General features: G+C 43.6%; 1 protein-coding gene across 2 annotated transcripts in view; it reads left to right on the top strand.

Moving 5' to 3' along the window:
- The first annotated feature begins 4,096 nt into the window (after window positions 1-4,096).
- plxna3 (plexin A3) overlaps window positions 4,097-20,769 on the top strand; it is a 143,380-nt gene continuing 126,707 nt past the window's right edge. Inside the window, exon 1 of one of the 2 annotated variants that reach the window (XM_080897717.1) lies at window positions 4,097-4,374. The gene's annotated coding sequence lies outside the window, so the exon portion shown is untranslated. Of the gene's footprint in view, window positions 4,375-12,105; window positions 12,242-20,769 lie in introns of those variants that run through there. The other variant, XM_080897718.1, reaches the window with a different exon arrangement.

Below are 20,769 nucleotides of genomic sequence, written 5' to 3'. Positions count from 1 at the left end.
GACTATAAGGCAAAAAGAAAGTGCAGCTTTATGGTTTCATGGACAAAAGAATTTCTGTGGCTGCAATATGACGAGCTAAATAACCAGGGCTGCACATAAGTGGTCCGCAGGTGCGCATTCGCTGTCAAAATAAAAAACACGCACAAGGGTTAGGGTTAAATTTAAAAACTGTACTTTTGAGTTAAAATATATATTTATAATTTTAATAAATGACAAATTAAAAAGGCATGAACATTTTTTTTGTATCGAAAAAATATCGAACCGTGACACCAAAGTATCGAACCGAACCGTGAATTTTGTGTATCGTTGCACCCCTAATGAAAACGGTTACAAAACAGAAGATTTAGAACCACAAAATGATTGAAAACATTACAAAGAGCCTTTAAATGATGACAGAGTCTTAAGATGACATCATAAAGACATAAAGCAACTAAAAAGAGACTTAACTACAAAAGACACGAAAGCATCAAGAAATGGGAGACACAAATTAGAAAGACCCCTGAAATTACGACAGAGAGACTTAAAACAACTAAAAGCACGTTTATAAGAAAAGCTGCTGGTTTGATTCCTGTTGCATGCATGAAGGCCATGCAGCGTAACGCTCAGGCGCTGCCAGCTGTGGCGACGCCTGTGGTAAGGCAGCAGCTGAAAGTAGCTTACTTTAAAAGACTTAAAATATCTATAAAGAGACAGAAATCAGCAGAAGCAACTTAAAACAGCTAAACAGAGACTTTAATTAACGCTCTTGATTTAATTCTGTCTCCTCTGTGAGACTCTGGGGGGTCCTTTTCACACCTGTGCTCAGAGGCTTCATGATCATGTGTGATAGAGAAAAAGAAATCACACTAAGAGCTTAAAATACTAGGGGTGCAACGATACACAAAATTCACGGTTCGGTTCGGTTCGATACTTTGGTGTCACGGTTCGATATTTTTTCGATACAAAAAAAATGTTCATGCCTTTTTAATTTGTCATTTATTAAAATTATAAATATATATTTTAACTCAAAAGTACAGTTTTTAAATTTAACCCTAACCCTTGTGCGTGTTTTTTATTTTGACAGCGAATGCGCACCTGCGGACCACTTATGTGCAGCCCTGGTTATTTAGCTCGTCATATTGCAGCCACAGAAATTCTTTTGTCCATGAAACCATAAAGCTGCACTTTCTTTTTGCCTTATAGTCTGATTTGTCATAACTTCTCCTGCTGCTTTTACACACGCACTCACATAAGCTCATCGATTCTCTGCGCTCAACCTCTCACATGTTTAAGCTGCGGGAGATTTCACTTGTCATGTTTGCATAGTAAGCTAACGATTAATAAGACGATGTCAGAGGAATTGGTGCACAAATTATCATCACTCACAGATCAGTGCTGTCGCTCTCTACACACAGTTCACGCGATTGCAAAGTGAAAGCAAAAAAACAAGCGCAAATTCAAACGCGACTTCAATATGTCACATATTGACAGTGGCTCACCGATGCCAATGACATAATTACCCAGCTACATTTCTGAAAGAATGCAAAAGCATTGACATATATTTTTCCTACAATAGCCCGACGGGCAGGGAAGAGATAGATTTTGGTAGCCCGACTGAAAAAATCGCTAGCTCCGGGACGTCGGGCTAGCGATATTGCAAGCCCTGTATCTGATTGAGGAATCACTCATCTTTGGAAAAGAGAGTTTATTACAGAGAAATGGCTCTTTCCAAAATAAAAGCTATACTATCCGCTTCTTCTGGGCTATATTCTCAGCAGCATAAGGAGAATCATGTGCTAACAGCTGTCTAAATGACTCGGCTAAAGTTAGTAGCATGCTTGTTGTTTTTGTCTTTGCACTAGGATGATGTAAATGTGCAGTCATATTCGTTGTGTTCCCACTAGTGCTTTCAGGTTAATCTCGTTGAAATGACCTTAACGCCACAACACGGCAAATCTCCGTTAACGAGCTACCGCCGATCGCTCCGTGCATGGGGCTAGACGGCCAACACGTTAACGAGCTAACTGCGCTAACACACTAGTTCCCACCCATGTAATTGAGCATTGAGTGGCACATCCAACATACTGTTTTACTTTAGTCCATGACTCGCTTACCTTCAGGGTCATATGTCACATGAAAACCAAAATAATTCCAAACGCCAGATCTGAATGAGGGTGGGGGAGGTCCATGTTGCTGAGAGCTTAACTTCTGTCTCGCTAGCTTGCCCTGTGCTCTTCCTCCTGACTATGCTGTCTGTGTTGAGCGCTCAGTGGATCTGCGCTCGACAGTGCAGCCTAGGCGGAGTAGTCGAACGCAGATTCACTGAGCGCTCAACACAGACAGCATCGTCAGAAGGAAAGTTGATAAAATAAATTACAAAATTTGTATTGTTCAATACATATGCGTACCGAACCGAAAGCACTGTATCGAACGGTTCAATATCGATACGAATATCGTTGCACCCCTATAAAATACCATCTTATTTCTTTTCTCGCAAGTGTTTTTTTTGATTTGCCAAAGATTTTACACCCTTCCTGACTCTACCTTCCTTATTTATCCGGCCTCGGGAGGAAACTGGCTTGTGGGTGACGATCCACGAGCAGCAGTGTGACTTCATGCTGAGAAAAAGCTCTACAGATGTGATGTTTGCTTTGAGGGTGTGTTGATGGAGTGTAGAGCTGGTCAGAAGGAGCTTTACTGTGTCTTTGTGGATTGAGAGAAAGATATGATATTGGTACCAAGAGAGGAAGTGTGGTGTTGCGTGAGGAAATCAGGACGTGTATGAGGACAGGGAGACTGTGGTGAGCTGTGAGAGGTAGGAGTGGCACATGGGCTCAAGGTGGGGGTGGGATTACATCAGGGATGGGCTTTGAGCCCCTTCTTGTTTGGGGTGGTGATGGACAGGATGACAGATGATATCAGGAAGGAGTCTCTGTGGACGATCGTGTTTGCAGATGACTCTGTGATCTGTGGTGAGAATATGGAGCAGGTGGAGGAGAGGCTGGAGATGTGGAGGCATGAACTGAAGAGAAGAGCAGAAGCAACACAGATACATGTGTTTACATATCCGGGAGTGCCCATCCAAAGCTGGGGGGGTGAGAAAGCAGGCAGGGTGGAGATGAGTGTCAGGGGTGATTTTGACACAAGAGTGAAAGCGTAGTGAGACCTGGTTGGGAGAACAGAATTGGAAAAGAAAGAATCTGAGGGACAGGTCAGACAAAGACAGGTTGGACATGTGTGAGGAGGGAAGACCGATGTGCTGGACAAAGTTCGTTGAAGGCAGGAAGGAAAAGGAAGACCACAGAGACGATTCCTGGTGGTGAAGGAGGACAGGCAGAGGTTGGTGTGGCAGACGTGAGCTGGAGGCAGGTGATCTGCTGTGCCGGGCTTTACAGGGTTAAACTTTTTTATTGTTATTTTTCAGTATCTCTCGATGACTCAACACCTGTTGGGAGACGCAGCAGCAATTTTATCATCAGGCACAATGAAATCTCCTGAATGTGTTGCTCAGTTTGTGTGTCTCTCTCTCCATCAGATCGCTCTGCTTCGGTTTCTTCTCACTGCTCTGCTTCTTCCCTCCCTCATTCACACGTCTCAGTTTCTCATTTGTGTTTCTTTATCCCTCTCGTCTCCATGTGTCTTTACACCATCTCTCTTCACTCCCCCATCCCCCCTTTTATTTTGATATGCATCTCCTCACCCCCTCTTTCTCTCTCTTATACATTTGCAGGCTATACATTTCCACCGCACCTCTTTATAGGGCTCTCTCTCACACACAGCACTTATATGTCTCTCTCTCAGTTTCTCTCTCCACATCTGGTTTTGGGAGGAGAAAAACAGCAGATTAAGGAGTTGGACTGAACCATGAGAGGCTTTTCGGGGGGGGTACAACAGCTGGTTTTCAATTAAAAAGACAGCGCGCTCACTGTCCCATTCCTCTCAACGATGCTCGTTTCCTCTCCGCGTTAGCTAACGTCCTCAGAGGAGCACCGAGCCTTTGATAAGCCGATTAATCTATTGATAATTGGTTTAAATGACCGCTTCTAATTGGCCGTATCCCCTCCCAGCTCAGCGCAGAGTGGTACGCTCCAGCTGGGGGGCTGTCTGTGGTGGAGTAGGGGCAGACCGAGCCGAGCCAAGCCGAGGCAGGCTGTGTGTGAATGGGAGACCTCGCCGCGCTCCTGCGCTCTGTGATCTCTGCTCTCTGGATTATTCCTCACTTTTTAAAAACCCGCAGGATTTTGTGGTGACCTGTGCGGGCTCCTCTTGCTGCCTCCAGCTGAGCTTACCTCACTCAGGTTTTATGTGAGGAGAAGAAGAAGAAAGGCAGCAGAAGCGCGTGGGACTGTGTGGATTTAAATAACTGATCGGACTTTTCTGCGCGTCCCTGTGCAGGTAGGTCTGAGGGGTTCCGGAGGGAGTAGGTGGTGTTTGGAGGTGGAGAGGCCGGTGATGTTCTCCGGGTCCGGGCGGCAGATATGGGGGTATCGGGGTGGTGGCGGTTGTGGAGAGGGGTGTATGAGTGTGTGGATGTTTCAGGGGGAAAACGCCTCGCTTGCCCTCCGCATCACCGCTCATCAGCTGCTCCTGCTGCCTGCTTTTCCCCCCTTTCTTTATTTTTTACGCGTGGAAATTTCCTCCTTCTCAATGCTGCGAGTGGGGATGAAGGAGTGGGACTTGGGGGTTGGTTGATACCACAGGTAGGGGCTGCTTTCGCCCTCGGGGTTCGGCCTGTGTTACGGCACCAAGCGGACCGCTTCCCTCTGCGTTTTTCCTCCATTTTAAAGTGCGGAGTTCGGTGCGTAAAAGAGGCGATTTTGAGCTGCAAGTGTGTGTTTTTCTGTGTGTGGTGAAGGGGAGAGTGGTGGGGGAGGCTGAGGAGGAGGAGGAGGGGGTCTGGGAGGTAGCACAGCTCCAGACGCCGATCCATTAAGGAAGAACAAAGGGGGGGAAGGCGGCAGAAAAACGTTCAAAACCGCAGCCGAAACCCCGGAAACGCGTCCGATGGTCGCCCCGAACTCTGCGGACGAACCGCCGGCTGCTGCCGAGATCCACGCACCAAATTCGGATTTGTGTTTTTCTGAATCCGCCTTCATCCGACTGCCCATGTGCCGAAGAGCAGCCTCGATCTTCTGGATCAGCCCCCAGCTCTGCTCACGGAACCGAGACCGGCACATTTCTGATCCCGGTTCGGCGAGTTCAGGGTCGGGATTTATTTCAGAGCCGCGATCGTGATGATCTCATTGTGATCGATGTTCTTCCTGACACACTCAAGTCCCACCAGGCTGAAGGTTATCAATCAGAATCCCGACCGAACAGACCGCGCTGATCCTCAAGTAACGTTTGGATCACAGTCCCGGTAAAGGATTGCTGATGTGTTTACAAGTCGATCAATGATGTGATCAGTTTAACAACAAACAGTCCAAATCAGGTTTTCAGGACCAAACGGCCCCAAATAGCGAAAAAATGAGTCGATAACAAAAAGAATGAGTTATTAAAAACGGATTAAAACATAAATTTGCTGCAGAAGAAGAAGAAGAGAAATCAACCTGCACATCAATAATCACACGATCAATAAGTGATGTGATGGGCTGTATGATAATGACTGATTGAATGTAAATGGTGCCAGGAGTAGCAGCAAGTCTCCCCCACATGTGTCCTTACCAAACAGATGTTCAGCTAAACACTGATCCTGTGATCAATAATCTGATTGATGGCACGGGTCAGATTCAGATCAATAATAAAGGAGACAAATTTGAGATTAAATAATGACTCCAAACCTACGTGAAGAAAAGTGCAAAAGCTGATCAGAGATGACGGTGGATTGAGCGCTTTGATCATCAGTTAATCGCATCGATTGATCATTTTAAGCAAACAAACACAAAGAGCTTCTGTTTGAACCGTCGTTCAAGAAGTCGTCTCAGGAGTTTCTTCAGTTTTATGGTGTGTTTTTTCTAACATGTTCCCCATTTCACCAGGACAACAACCAGTTGATTAACCAATATCCCAGATAAACGCATTATCTGCAAAGAGTGAGCTTCAGAAACCTTTCCAGAGAGACATGGATCAGATAACGGCAGCGCACAGAAAATCAAATGGAGATCTCAAATGAATCGTATAAAAAAGTTAAGTTTGAATCAAATATAAAAAGTAACGAGAAAAAAAACAGCTTTAAAGTCCAAACAGCAGATGAATAAAAGCCAAGAAGGTGATGATGACCGCAGCGTGTCCCAGAGTTGAAGATTTTCCATAAATCTGGTCAGAGCTGTAACAACTAGTCCATAAATTTTTAAGGTGATTGGAAAAGAAATGAATCTCCGGTTGTTTTGGTAACAGATTTGACATTTTAAGTTTAACAAAAGTCACGGTTCCATTTGCAGTTTGACTCAAATTAGTGTATTAGTCCTGCCAGGGCTTCAGTCTGCTGGTCCCTCATTATTCCTTCATTACTCTAGACTTAATATGTTTTCCAATGGAGATCTGCATTGACTTTTTCTATGATTTGGAATCTGGCACTTTGGTCTAGAACCTGACCAAGATGAGATGTTTGGTATCAGAACCAATTTTTGTGAGTTAAAAAAATATATTTGATTTCAATATTTCATCTGATTGTGTACACGGGTCACATTTATCTGCTTTTCCATTCACACTATTTGGAATTTTAAGGAATGGAACTGTTTCACTTCACACTGTTTGTCTACATTGTGTGAAACAGCTGTGTTGCCAGTGGCTTTGCAGCAACATGTTCCCCTCCAGTCCAGCAGGTGGCAGTAATCAGGATTGGATTGCTTTTTGCAGATGAGCTCATTGAGCCAATGCTGGAAAATAGACCCTGTGCACGAGAAAATGCTAACTTCCTGGTTTGAGACCGGATGTGGGGTTGTACATTTCCCGTAGCTTTACTTTGCGGTCAATCGCTACTGCGAAGATATACTCAAAAACGGAAAGATCGCGTTAAGTTACAAAGAGCAGAAGGTGGGAACACTCACCGCTGCTGTGTCATAAAAAAATCTAATGATCAATTTTGACGTTTAAAGCGTTTAGATCGATCAGTTGTTTACATCACTCAACACAAGCAGAACTGCATCACTGCAGCAGAAGACACATCGTCCACATTCAGAAGCACATCTCTGTATAGTGACTGGTCTTATGATCTAAACAGGCCAATGTTCAGCATTCAAACTACAGGTGAAGAATAGTCAAACCAGATGTTTCCCCGTTATGTCGAGATCAGCTAGTCCAGTACACACACACACAGCATGTTAACAAACCGTGAAAAAAGCCACACAAAAAAATGAATGACTGCTGGTAAGGGTTTCTATACCTTAGTATTTACGAAGGTATGTTGTGACTTACCTTCAAAATTATAGTCATCCCTCACTATAACGCGGTTCACCTTTCACCTCGCTGTTTCACAGATTTTTTAGCTCAAGTTTGCATGCTTATTTTTACGTCACATTGTGTCCTGCGCCCTGATCGTTGCAGACGATCTCCTCCGTTACGTCTCTTCTGTACAGCATAGAATCGCTGCATCGATCGCTCGCAGTGTGACTCTGAAGTGCAGTACTGTATGTCCACGATGTCCATGAAACGTTTTGCACCATCAAAAAATAAAATTGGCTACTTGATTTCACCTCTCGCTGGTTATTTTTAGAACCTAACACCCGTGATAAACGAGGGACAGCTGAGAAATATAACATTTGAATCCAGTTTCTGTTTTGCTCTGAGGCGCGGGGAAAAAATATCGACAAGTCGATGAACATCATTTACAGATATATTGGGCAAATGCCCGAGACATCTATAGAAATGTAAATCACCGCTTGATTCATTCATTTGCTTAACTTGTTTTGGGCCATAAACAAGGCGCGAATAGGACACCGGAAACAAAGCTCCCCACAGGAGTTTCCGCGCCGGAAGTAGCATATGCTAACGTGCATATAGTCTATAGACTAGCAGTGACAGAAAAGCGGATTCCCGACTGCTCTGAACATCGTACTCGTTGATTTTTCGTTACATGCTCATGAAGAACGGGTGCAGCCCCTCAGCTGGCTTTTGGAAGTTGACCAATCAGAAGAAACTGGGCTTTTAGAATGGAGGGGAGGTTAAAAAGACAGGAATTAAACTGGCTGGCTATCTTGCTGCTGCTCCGATCTCAATCTCACTGTCTGAGTAGTTTCTGTAAAGTATTTTTCAGTTGTTTTCAAAAATGGTCCTCTGAGAAACATCACTCAGCTGATCTCCATCATCACGCTCTATTCAGCAAATGCTCACAGCTGCCCAACCCAACGAAGGACCTCAATAAGAACTGATGATGAATTTTAAGTACTGGAGTAATCACTAAGTTAAAGCACTTGTTAGCATGTTACTGTGGCCAGAAGCAGCAATGATGAATCTAGAAGCGAGGAGGAAGCTGCAAAGGTAAAAGAAGAACGCACAGCTTAGCTCAGAGAGTAGATATGACCGTGCAAACCGCAGGAACACGCAAAGAAGTTCTAAAACATAAACGTGGATCAGATCCATGTGCCTATCGCACTTCACTTAGTTCAGCAGAACTAATGACATTCCCATCAGCCTCAGCTCCACTTTATGTTTAGCGCCATTTTACAGATGTCCTCCATTTTTTTTAATCTATATGCAGCCTGTAGTTTTACTCGCCATCCAAATAACTCCAAACTCTTGCTCTCTATCAAACGGTGACTCACTGCAGCGCTGGACAAACGTCTACGTCTACTTGTGAAAGACGTTCATGTCGAGGCAGGTGGGGATTTTAATGATTCCTGCAGCTGCTTTCACTCACAGAGGGGCGGGAAACATGCCTCTTTGGAGCAAAACAAATGACTTTAAAACGAGGCAAAGACACCACGGAGTAAATCAGACTGTTATAACTCGCTATTGCAGCTCATTAATTCTTGTTCTCAGCCTTTTTGAGATGAAACACTTTTTAAAATAAACACTGGGCTGGAACAGCTCGAATTATTTGATTAGATTCTTTAGCTCGTCACTAAAATCAGCTTTTATTGTGCTTAAAGCAGGTTCTGTGTAACAAATAAAACTTTTTTTAGCTGAGTTATTTGGTGTAAAATGAGAAAACATGGGACAACATCCTGGTGTTTAAGGTGATGGTCCAGTATCAACATGAAGCTTAACAAAAAACAAGCCAACAACTAATTGTTGTGGCATGTTTTGTGCAAAAAGACTTAATTGTGTATTCATTTAGTAAAAATCACTCTAAATGCCACTCTGTTCTTAATAATACAGCCCAGTACTGTGAGCTGAGTCATAGTTTTGGGATGGTAATGGTATAAAATGTCCGAAAGGCACCAAATGTTTGTTTTTCCTGAATCATTCACACAAAATGCGGAAGCAGAAACATTGGAAGTAAAACTTTAATGTTCCTTACAGGTGCGTGTAGATGGAGCACAGCTGGATGCAGCTGCACGAATGCCAAACGACTCCAGATCCTCTGGAGGAAACGTGCTTTTCACATTTCGCTCGGCCTCTCTGTTACTGTAACGTCCTCTTTGTGATTGTAATACATCTCGTAAAGTTGCAGTTTTCCTGCTGTGAAGCTGCAACATGTTTCCAGACCGAGCTTCACTTTCCTGCCTGCTGCTTTATCTCGGCATCACTTTTTCCATTTGTGTGTGTGTGTGTCCAGTCAGCAGGCACCTCTGGAGCTAATCTACCTTCGCTTTGGGATACAGTTCAGCTCCAGAGGGAGTTGAACTACCAACCCTGGAGCCTATAAGACACGCACAGAGTGCAGTACAAATGTGTGTGCGCTTTTGAAAGTCCATAGCAGGTTTCATTTTCAAGTTGGCGTCTCAGGAATGCAATAGGAGATGATATGTTGGACTTGTTGCAATTTTTATCTGTTTAGTTAACATCATGTTCATTTTTTTCCACTGAGATAATATTTTAATGCAAAAAATAAGGTTTCGATGTTCACTCACGAGGAGGTCTGCTGCCCTAACTGCTCTGAAATGATTACATGTTGTTCCATGCTGTAACATGCCAGCTGTACCCGGATCAGTTTGCACTGGAGATAATTTTTGTTCATTTATTTAAAGGTTTGTTTTTGTAATTCCTCTCAGTCAGGTTTAGACAAAAACGTCCAACACCAGGGGGCGGTGTTTTCAGACGTACGCTGATCTTTTTAACGTTTCTTTATTATTTTTTTACTCTAATTTCCTCATCAGGTTTGTCTTTTGGGGGCTCCAGTTAGGGCTGGGCGATATGGCCTAAAAGTCATATCGCGATATAATTTGAAGCATGTGCGGTAACGATATATATCGCGATATATTCTTTTCTTCTGTATAACGTATTTCCCACACTATAAGCACACTTAAAATCCTTTAATTTTCTGAAAAATCGAGAGTGTGCCCTTATGTATGAATTCTGGTTGTGCTTACTGACCGCGAACTGATTTGGGCAGAAATCTGTTAAAAAATGTTTTAGTACAACTTTGGTAAGCCGCACTGCTCGATGGATTGTCAGAGCATTACGGCTGCCGTAGTGAGGAGCTTCGCGGAGTAATCTGGGTCCAAAACTCCGTCCGCTTTAGGTCCCAAAGTCAAACGAACACTGAGAGTTAAAACGGTCTAAATTCTTTAATCTTTAATTAAATCATCAGCATTGCTGCTTTATCAGGTGTAACAATTAAGTTTAACATCCAGGCATCCATGAAAACAGAAGTTATTAAATTTAACGGAGTTAGAAGTTAACAGGAAGTTAGCTCGCTAGTTTCCACCTAAACATGACATACCATGTTCTGACTGAGAGATTTTTGAAACTAATTCAAACATACAGCTCTGCTACCACTTCCAACATAAATGAAGACCAAAAACTAAACAGCAGTGGCATTTGTAGGGTTACTGAAGTTGGACTACCTGGTATATAATGTTGTGCTACGTGATTGCTAGCGACACAGCTATGTTAGCATAACATTAGCACAGTGAAGCTGGAGGATGAAGCTAACTTTTTTCCACTCAATAAAAGTTAACATGAGGGATTCTGGTGGTCAGGGACAAATGCAATCACATAGCAGGATGCTGTACACGGGCCAAACTTCAGTCAGGAGAACAACTGAGAGCATTCATCCACAATACGAGGTTAGTTATTAATATACTGCAACAACATGGGACTAGAACAGCTGCGAGAGAATTCAACATTAATGAATCAATGTTACGGAAGTGGAGGAAGCACAGTTTTTGGCTTTCCCCATATTTCAAAAGTGCTTCATCTCTTTGCTATGACTGTCGCCCGGAATAATTTGCAGATGATAATGGTTTTAGCCGCTGCGAAACAGGTGCAGCTTAATGACATCATCAACATGCACTGTCGCGATAGAGTGGTATAGTCAAAATCTATCGCTGGCCAAATTTATATAGTTTCTATCGTATATCGTTTATATTGCCCACACCTAGCTCCAAGTAAGAAAGTGCTGTTAATGACTTGCTGGGCTGACCTGTGCCACCTTATGGTAGAAACCGGTATTACACAAAAGTACAGCCAGGCCCAAGTTCAGCTTTAGCTGATAGCGCTTCGTCACCACACACAGATGTCATCGTTTCTTCACATAGTGATTACACCGTTAGTTACATTTGGAAGGTTTTACACTATTTTCAAACACGGCGCTACCACTCTTGACTGGCATCTAATCTCATCATGCCAGTCATGCTTTACTGGACAGATGTTTTCAGTTTTTAATGTTTTATGACTGTCAAACAGCTTCTAGGTGTGTTATTGGCAGAGTTATGGTTTTGCATCTTACCTGGAAAGATGCATCCTTCAAAAACAGAAACAGTTACAAAATTTATGATTGAATGACAACTTGAACATCTGAAAATCATTCCTAAAAAGCAAATGCAGTTACTTCCTAAAGGGATTATTTAAGTAAACTACTCATGACTTTATCTTCTGCAAATATTTTATTTACAAAGTCATAAAGCATAAAGCTGGGTCTTCACAGAGACTCTTATCCCGTGGTTCGAAGGACTCCAACTCCACCCTTTTGGACTGCAGCCACTGATCATGGTCTTTGTCCTGCTTGCACAGTTCTCCACCTGCTGAGGGTTCTCCTTGGAGTGGAGCTCCAGCTCACAGCGGAAGGAGCGGAAGGAGGACTTCTCCCATCAGCTGCAGTAGAAAGGGTGGAGCTGGAGTCCATGGAGGATTGCTACAACAGTGAACTAAGCAGTGACCAAGTCATCTACTGATAAATTAATCAGAGGTGGCGATTCGCTGCAAACATAGTAAACTGGTAAAAGTCTCAGTCTGAGGGGCTGGTTTGACTCGTTTCGTGGATAAACTGCATAATTTCTGTTATTCTAACATTTTTAAGGCAAAACATTTAATTGATTAACTGAAGAAATAACTTGCCATCTTAGTGATGTTGATTCTGGCTGCTGGCCTAAAATCACTGTTCAAGTGAAGAGGTCAGAGGTCACAGCTGTCTGCCTCCGCAGGAGGACTGCTTTCGGTCTGGCTCGTTCACGCAGTATTTAGTCATGATTAAATCTGTTTGAAAGGACGTCACAGACAGAGTGAACATCCGCACGGCTGCCTTTGAACGCGTTTGCGGCGAGTCGTGTTTTGCATCGGTCGTCTCACGTTCTTTGTGGAAACATTTGCGTCTGTCTGTTTGGTTGAGCTCCCAGTTACTGGCTGCAATCTGCAGTGATTTGTTGTCCAGTGTTTGAGTGCTGCCATAGCCGTGGAGTGGAATGAAGACGGACGCCGAGTCGGCACTTCATTAAAAAAGCGTAAATATTTGGATCGTTACTTGACGCGCAGCTGTAGTCCTTCAGGTGAAGGGCTGTTGTTATCCTGCTATTGGAAATCCATCAGTGTGTCTTATTATGGAGCATTGATTTGATATGAGTGTGTCTGTGTGTGTGTATTTGACCTCTTGTGCGTTCTTAATTATCCTTTTGTCGAAATCAGGTCACAGTGTCACCTGCAGCGGCGTGTTTTTGTGTGTGTTAGACATCAGAGCGGGCAGACGTGTGCAAATTAATCCAGAGCGCTTTGTCTCCCTGTAACACACGCCATTGTTTGTTAATGTACAATTTGAGTCTAAAAACTCGCACTCTGTCACATTGAGTCATTGGCAGAGTCAGCGCTGAGAGAACGCTGAGTCAGCAGAGCGAGACGGACCCTGATATGATATTTCTGCCGGCAGCGTTTCACCTCTGACTCTGTCTGTGAAGACGTTTTACAGCCAGACCAGCCGGTCCTGCTGCTGCGATGACGTCATCTTTCTGTGCACCAGCGTGTACTTCAAACTGATTCTATCTGAAACCTCAGTTTCAGATCCTCCCCAGTACCCGTCCTAATGAGATAAACATATCAAAGTTAGTCGGCCTCTTATGTTCCAGTCGTGGATGCTCATACTAAGCATGACCAGAGTCTCAAATAAATGAGATCAGTGTACGTACGCCTAATCCCAGAATGTTCTTACTGCTGTTACCAAGAGCTTTTTTCTATTCTTGGGAATATATGATGTCATAGATAGAGGATTTCCTTATCATCGTCATCTCAGCACAGTGGCCCCGCCCACCTGCTGTTCAAACCTTCTGTTTAGGTGAAGGTTGGCTTAAAGGGACGGCAGAGCTGCTAATCTCATCGTACTGAAGCTGGTGTTAAATTGCTAAAATGTATTTTTACACCTTTTTCTTGACGAAAACTAAATAAAAAATTTTAGTTTTCACAAATATGTATGTTAACACATATAATTAAGTCCATGAAGGATTTTTAACAGTGAGGGCATGACGGTGCACTTTTAGTCCCGCCCCCTCACAGCTACAATACCGTGGGTTTGAATCCAGTGGCCTGCTGGGGCCTTTCTGTGTGCAGTGGGTACGTTCCCCCCGTGTATGCATGAACTCCAGCTTCCTCCCACAGTCCAAAGACGTACGCATCAGGTTATTTGGTGATTCTAAATTGGTTGTAGGTGTGAAACTGAGAGTGAATGGTTGTCTTTTATTCTGTCTCAGCCTTGTGGCAGACTGGCAGCCTATCGGGATGTGCCCTGCCTCTCGCCTTGTGACGGCACAGTCATAACTCTGAAGTGGAAAAGAGGTGGATGGATTTTAAACTCACTCCCACAAAGGATAACAAGAAGTCAGAAGCAAACGCACAACAGAAGCTTCCGTGTGTGTAAATAGGGAACTCGTTGAAGTGCCTATAGGATTTCTTTGTGGCTTGCTTCATGCCTTAAACCAAAATAAATGCTGTATAGGGTCCCATTCATGCTGGAGTGCCTCCTGTGGAACAGGAAGTCCACAGAATGGCAGTTCTTGAAGTAGCGGTGTTGTTTGGGGAGGGCGACTGAAAGGTAGAGAAGCTGAAATGGCTTGTTGCAGACAGAGGATGGATTCAGGAGCAGCAGAGCGGTGTAGGATGAAGAAAGGCTGCTTAGAACTGCTGCAGCCGAGTCGAAGAATAAAACACACGGAGCCTTTTTAAAGTGTCGAAGGAAAAAAAATACTTATGAAGTCGTAAAAGTCTGATGCATTATTCATGAATTTGTTAGATTATCAGTCCTGATACACTGGCAGCTTTTCATGCAGCAGGTGTATTTTAACTGCTTTATAATCAGTTAGTTAGTTTAGTCCAAGGTTTTACAGCCTCAGGGCCGGCTCAGTGTTGACTTTGGCTCCTGGAGTCGATTCACTTTTCCTCACATAGCGTTTAGCACCTCTCCGCTGAAGAGCAGCAGCTTGCTCACTGAAATCCTCTTTCCTGTCTGTTTGAACACGGACGTGAACGCAGCCACGATTTAAACAGAGCAGTTCACTTGTTTCTGGAACCGTCTCACTCCTTCGGATGGCAACGTGAAAGATTTACGACAGAAACGTTAACGTCACCTGACGACGAGCCACCGGCCATCCACGCTGCTGCCTGCGCCTGTTTTTAATGCTGATTGTCTAATATTTTGTGGTAATGTGTAGATGAGTGTAGTTAGTTCATCAGTTTCCTCCTAGAGCCACCAGCTTCATTAGAGACGGATGCTAAGAGCTTCTTTTTGTGCAGCAGTTCAGACAAATGTGCTGAGGACGAGGAGGAAGCTGCAGGCTGTGATTTCACAAACGCTGCAGACGCATTAAACACAAATTACTTGAATTGTTAGTCATCATTTAGTTTTATAGTTGTTGCTGTTTGAAAATGTTCATAAACATTTTTATCATAGTTTTTATTGACCAAAGTCGCTCAATTCCACAGCCTAACTGGAACAACAGGGATAGATTTTCTCTAATTAGTCTGCAAATAGTGCAAAGTGACCCTGTCAGTGAGCTCTGCACAAGTTTGATGGTTTGTACAATAACTTCACGAGCTATTCATGATCTCATGCTCCGTTTTGAAGGCTTGTAGTATAAACTTGTGCTCGGCCTCTTTGTGTCGTGTCAGCTTTTCAACAGCTGAGAAGAACATTTATTTGTCTTGATAAAAAGAAGCGAACCTGCAGCTGAACGGTGTTAAAATACGTGTCGGTCTCTAATCTGCTCGCGAGGAATTTAGTTTATATAAGAAGTACACACCCTGTTCTAATCAATGAATTGTAAATCTAAACTGTGTTTGAATAAAGGAGCCGTTGTCCACACCGGGCTAAATCCGATTGCCAAACATTGGAATATTTGGAGTATTTGTGTTTGTCACATCTGGTCTTTCACCATCAGGAGGGTTTCACTTCACTTCATTTCACTGCTATCAGATCTGACACAACAAGGCACGATTCATAGGCAGCCTCTTATCCGATGTGATGGCTTCACCGGTCTAAAACACATACTGGTGTCCTTGTTAGAACCCCGTGTTCCCAGACCCGCAAACATTCAACCTGAACCCGATCCTTCCCTAAACTCTGAAACCATTTAAATAGTGCCCACTTTCCACTCGTGCCCTGATGACAGGACTAAAATGGACAAGGGTCCTCACAAAGCTAGGCACACAAGTACAAACGCACACTCTCAGGATGAGCTGAGGAACAGGCAGGAAACAATCAGCTGAGGCTATTGGTTTCCTCCCTCGATGCCTCCTGACCTCTAGCAGCTGGATGTGTGCGGTCATGTGTGATTTGGCCTTAGAGAGGCCAGGGTCAAAGACATACATGTGACTTTCTGTCCGTGTGTGTGTGTGTGTGTGTGTTTGTAGCCGTATGTACATTTACTCATGTTCTTTACTTAAGTCCTAATGACCTTTTCGTGTTTCTCTTTCACATTTAGCTTCAGCTGCATTTGTCCGACTGCTTCTACTCTCCAAACCATCTCACACTGATGCATTTAAAACAGAGTGAAACACTCAAAACAAGCAGAAGTGAAAGTGAGAAATTAAAGTGTTTTGAGCAGTTCTCGTGTAAAAATGTTCCACATTATGATTTCAACATCTCATGTGTTCATTTCCAGTTTTGATAAGTTTCACACAGTTGTGAAAGAGGCTCTTTGAACTCTTGGAAGCTGATTCAGGTTAAAAAAATGTACAAAAATTTTAAAGGAACAAAAACAAAACCCAGAAGAAGACAGCTGCCGTTCCTCTTGTTGTCACCCTGAACTCTCTAAAGCCAGTCTTTCTTGTAACTGTTTCAGTGTTCAGTTCTTCAGGTTTCTCGAAGGATCCCGCGCTGCTTCGATAGTTTTGAGGTCAGGGCTCTGGGGAGGCCAGTCCACACCGTGCTTTTTACTGCACCAGCAGTGCGTTTGGATCGTTACATTTCTGAAAAACGAAGCTGCTCCCAGTCAGATGTTTTGCACGTGGTGGTTCAAAATCAACTAAAAATGTTCACATTTAGATTCTTCCCTCCGTCAGACGTGTTGCTGCTTATCAAATTAACGGTTCTGCAGTTGTTGTCATCGCTACACCTGTCTGTGAAGGATGGTGTGAATTAGAAGTGAGAGTCAAATTCCTGCATTGTGTTCGAACTTTCACTGAACTGCTGCAACATCCTGCATGTTTCTGTGCATTCCTGTGAATCTTTGAATCATTGGAGTCCAAGGTTAAATACAAGTGTGTGTGCGCACGAGTGATTTCACATCCCGTGTGTGGAGGGGGGGGCATCGCTCTGCAGCTGCCGAGTCTTAGAAATGTTTTATGAACCAACAGGGACACTGTGTGTGTGTGTGTGTGTGTGTGTGTGTGTGTGTGTGTGTGTGTGTGTGTGTGTGTGTGTGTGTGTGTGTGTGTGCATTCAGGGTGGTGTCCAACAGTCAACATTACAGCTCTTTCAGGCCATTAAAGGAGCATAACACTGTTTTGCCTCCTGATTGAGCACAAATCACAGAGTTTCCACTCCTGTGATGTTTTTCCAGGACTTTTCAGATCGATTTCTCGGAAACGTATAAACCCAGATACAAATGCTTCATAGGACTGTAAAGTAAAGGCTTTTATTTCATCAGTTTCTTCTCTTATCGTCTGTTTAGACTTGAACACGAACTCCTTGGCGCTTGTCGTCTCTGTTTTAGTTCTTTTAAGCCATTAAAAGTGAGCTAAAGTGTCCCTGAGCTCCAACACTGATGTTATCCTGACAAATATTTAGGTCCGGTGTTCGCAACACGTCGAGATAAGCTGCGGAGGGCTGAGTGGGCCTCTGATGTTCAGATTCGCCGCGTGTTGTGATCCGCAGATCTTCTTGTGACAAATTGTAATTCCTGTAAAGTCGGATGTGAACAAAGGTTCGTGTTTAGGTGTGTTACACTCGTGAAAGCGGCAGACACGATGGCTCCTCTGTGCACGAGTGAAAGGGTTATTCTTGGGTATATGAGACATGAAGAACAGGTTTTATCAGCAAGAAAGCTGCGATAACATCACAACTGTACTCATATTTATCTGTTGGGCTGATTTTCTAACCTGCACCTGGTTACCGAGCTCGCCGTTGGAGCAGCTGGCAGTCGGGTTTAAGTTGCAGTCCTATTTTAAACCTCGCTCCCCGTGCGCTCTGCAGAGAAGGGCTGGAACGCGTAAAAGCATTCTTCTTCCTCCTCTCGCTGCAAAACGAGACACTTAAACGCATAAACTGCCCACTTTTGAAAATGCATTAGTTGCTAAGTTACAGCACCTTTAAATGAGGATGTTTTGAAATCAGAAAACGGACAGAAGAAGCATGCAGAAGCTGCAGAGAAACAGATCCAGCGCTTTCTCCATTTTCACTTTCCTTTTCTTCCTCGCTCTTGTGTTTGTGTATTTTGGTTTGAAATGATGCTGTTACAGCAGCGAATGCTCGTCTTAAGAGCTGGCAGTGTTTAAATAAAGAGGTGAGCATGTAAAGCCTGTGAGCTCAAAGCTCAAGCCTCAGACTGCTCGTTTGTGTGTACTTGCATTAGTTTCTTTCTTCTTTATTTAACACTGGACTTAAAGTACATTTATTCTGCTCATTTCCAGCTCCGTGTTTTTTATTCTCGGACTCCACTGGAGTAGATTTACATCATTCTCCGTTCAGCGTCGGCCTTGATGCAGCCCTGCAGTTCATCCTTTGAAACGAGTCTTTATGTTTTCAGTTTTAGCTCTTCTTTTTTTTCTTTTTAAATCTCCTCTTTAAGGTGACCTTCCTTGAAGCCCACAATTTTCCCAGATTACCTGTCGCTCTCCTGGCTTCAGCAGACAGAACCAAGTGCATCCTGCTTTTAAAGGGGAAAAAACAACTATAATAATCAACCGTGGCTAGAAAACCTTCACTGGATTCTGTAATTCGAACAATATTTTTCAACATTTTTTTCCAGTTACATTAAAAAATAGTAATTGGGAAAAGTAGATTTCTCCTTCTTGGTTGAAAACGGTATTTTTGTCAAATCCATCCGTGCATGTTTCAGCTCGTATCTGATCCGGACTGTGAGAGCGGATGGCACGAACATTTGCAGCAACAAAGATTACAGCAGGACGTCTTTGTTGGCTAATTATTACGCTCATTAGCCGCTTATTGTGGGACATAATTGTGGATTTTGTTTTTTAATCTCAAGCTGTGTCAAACGGTTCCTGTATGCAGGGCTGTATCAGGTGACCCCGAACCTTCCCTTAATTGCTGCTATAGGTTCAGGCTGCTGGGAATTTCCCATCATCCTCTGAGCACTTCTCCCCCCTCCTTTCACTGCTGCATGTCATGAACTTCTGTCTGTAGTTTGTGTTTTGTCCTTGTGTCTCTGTGCTCTCCTCTTCCTTCCACTCACCCACCCACCCCCACCCCACCTTCGGCTGTTCGCAGCACATGGCTGCCCGTCCCTGAACTTGGTTCTGCTGGAGGACTCTTCCTGTTAAAAGGGAGATCTTCACTGCATCCATGAACCATCTCTGAGGTCTTCCTCGTTCCCTCCTGCCTCGGAGCTCCAAGTTTCTCATCCTTTGCCCAATATAGCAACTATCCATCCTCTGCACATGTCCTGCTATTGAAATCTGAAAGCTTTGGTTCGTAGATTTAAAAAGATAGAATCCATCCATCGCCTGCTCATCCAGCTCAGGGTCACGGGAGGCTGGAGCCTATCCTAGCTGTTATTACAGTGAAATCAGTAATAATTAACTGCAGTCACATTTTTCGGTTTTTGGAACATAAGGTGCTAAAAAAATAATAAACTCTCTCTGGTTCTTTGTGATTATTAAATATAGGAAGGCTTGTTTTTCTCTAATGAACCAACATCAGAGTTGGTAAATCTTTGTCTGTTCTTGTTTTCCATCGTTCTGACCTTGGAGTACAAGTCAGACGTTGTCGTTGAGCTGTTAATGACTGAAACAGCAGCAGACTTCAGTGTTCCCCCCCTGCTCTGGACAGACTTCACAGGTTTGAAAGTAGCTGCTTTAGCATTCGCAGCATCAGGTAAATGGGGTTCATCAGATGCTAATGATCCCGGAGTTTAGGACAGAAAAGGTCTTCAGGTGTTGGAGTCACCTTGTTTATAGCCGGGTGGGGGGTGGGGTGTCCTGTACCATGCCACTGTTCCCATGTTGCAGCTCATTATTGTCACAGTATTCACACTATCGATTGTTCACACTGTTTCTCAAACTTTTTAAATTACTGCCGGTTCTTTAACACATTTCTGATATGCTTTTGTTTGGAGGCTGTGATGTAAACAGCAGTGGTTAACAGGGGGAAATATTCTGAAATCACAAAGGCTCACTTTGTGGTTTTTTTTTAAAGCCTCCTTTTAACACGCAGCTGATTCTTTGTTCTATAGCAGGGGTAAGCAACTCCAGGCCTCGAGGGCTGGTGTCCTGCAGGTTTTAGATCTCGCCCTGGGCCAACACACCTGAATCAAATGATTAGTTCATTACCAGGCCTCTGGAGAACTTCAGGAGGAGGTCATTTAGCCATTTGAATCAGCTGTGTTGGATCAAGGACACATCTAAACCCTCCAGGACACCGGCCCTCGAGGTGTGGAGTTGCCTACCCCTGTTCTATAGTATTAAACATCGACCATACATTTCCAGGGATCCTCGGCATCCGTAATATCAGTGTTCAGCACAGCAAAAAGGGAGTAAGTGCATGTAGTTGAATTTTCAAGGAGGCAAATCACCAAATATGTAAAAATAAAGACAAAACTCATACAGAAATCCAGACCTGCCATGTAAAGATGATCTTCTGCCCACTTTGGTTGTAGCTTTGAGCTCTTGTTATGTTCCTATCATATCGAAGCGGTCTGCCTATTCCCCCATGACCTCTGGCCTTTTGTCTCCAAAACTTTGATGGCTGATCAGGTATTTGTGTTAAGTGTGCCTAATGAAGTGGCCTGTCACCCAATGATAAAGTGGACTCATACTGTTACATTTTATAAAACGACTGTTTTAAAGATTCAAGTATGTTGAGGAAAAGAT

The sequence above is a fragment of the Rhamphochromis sp. 'chilingali' genome (assembly GCF_963969265.1).
Source record: "Rhamphochromis sp. 'chilingali' genome assembly, chromosome: 12".
Taxonomy (NCBI): domain Eukaryota; kingdom Metazoa; phylum Chordata; class Actinopteri; order Cichliformes; family Cichlidae; genus Rhamphochromis; species Rhamphochromis sp. 'chilingali'.
Note: the sequence above shows the minus strand (reverse complement) of the source record. Positions and strands in the feature narration are given on the sequence as shown.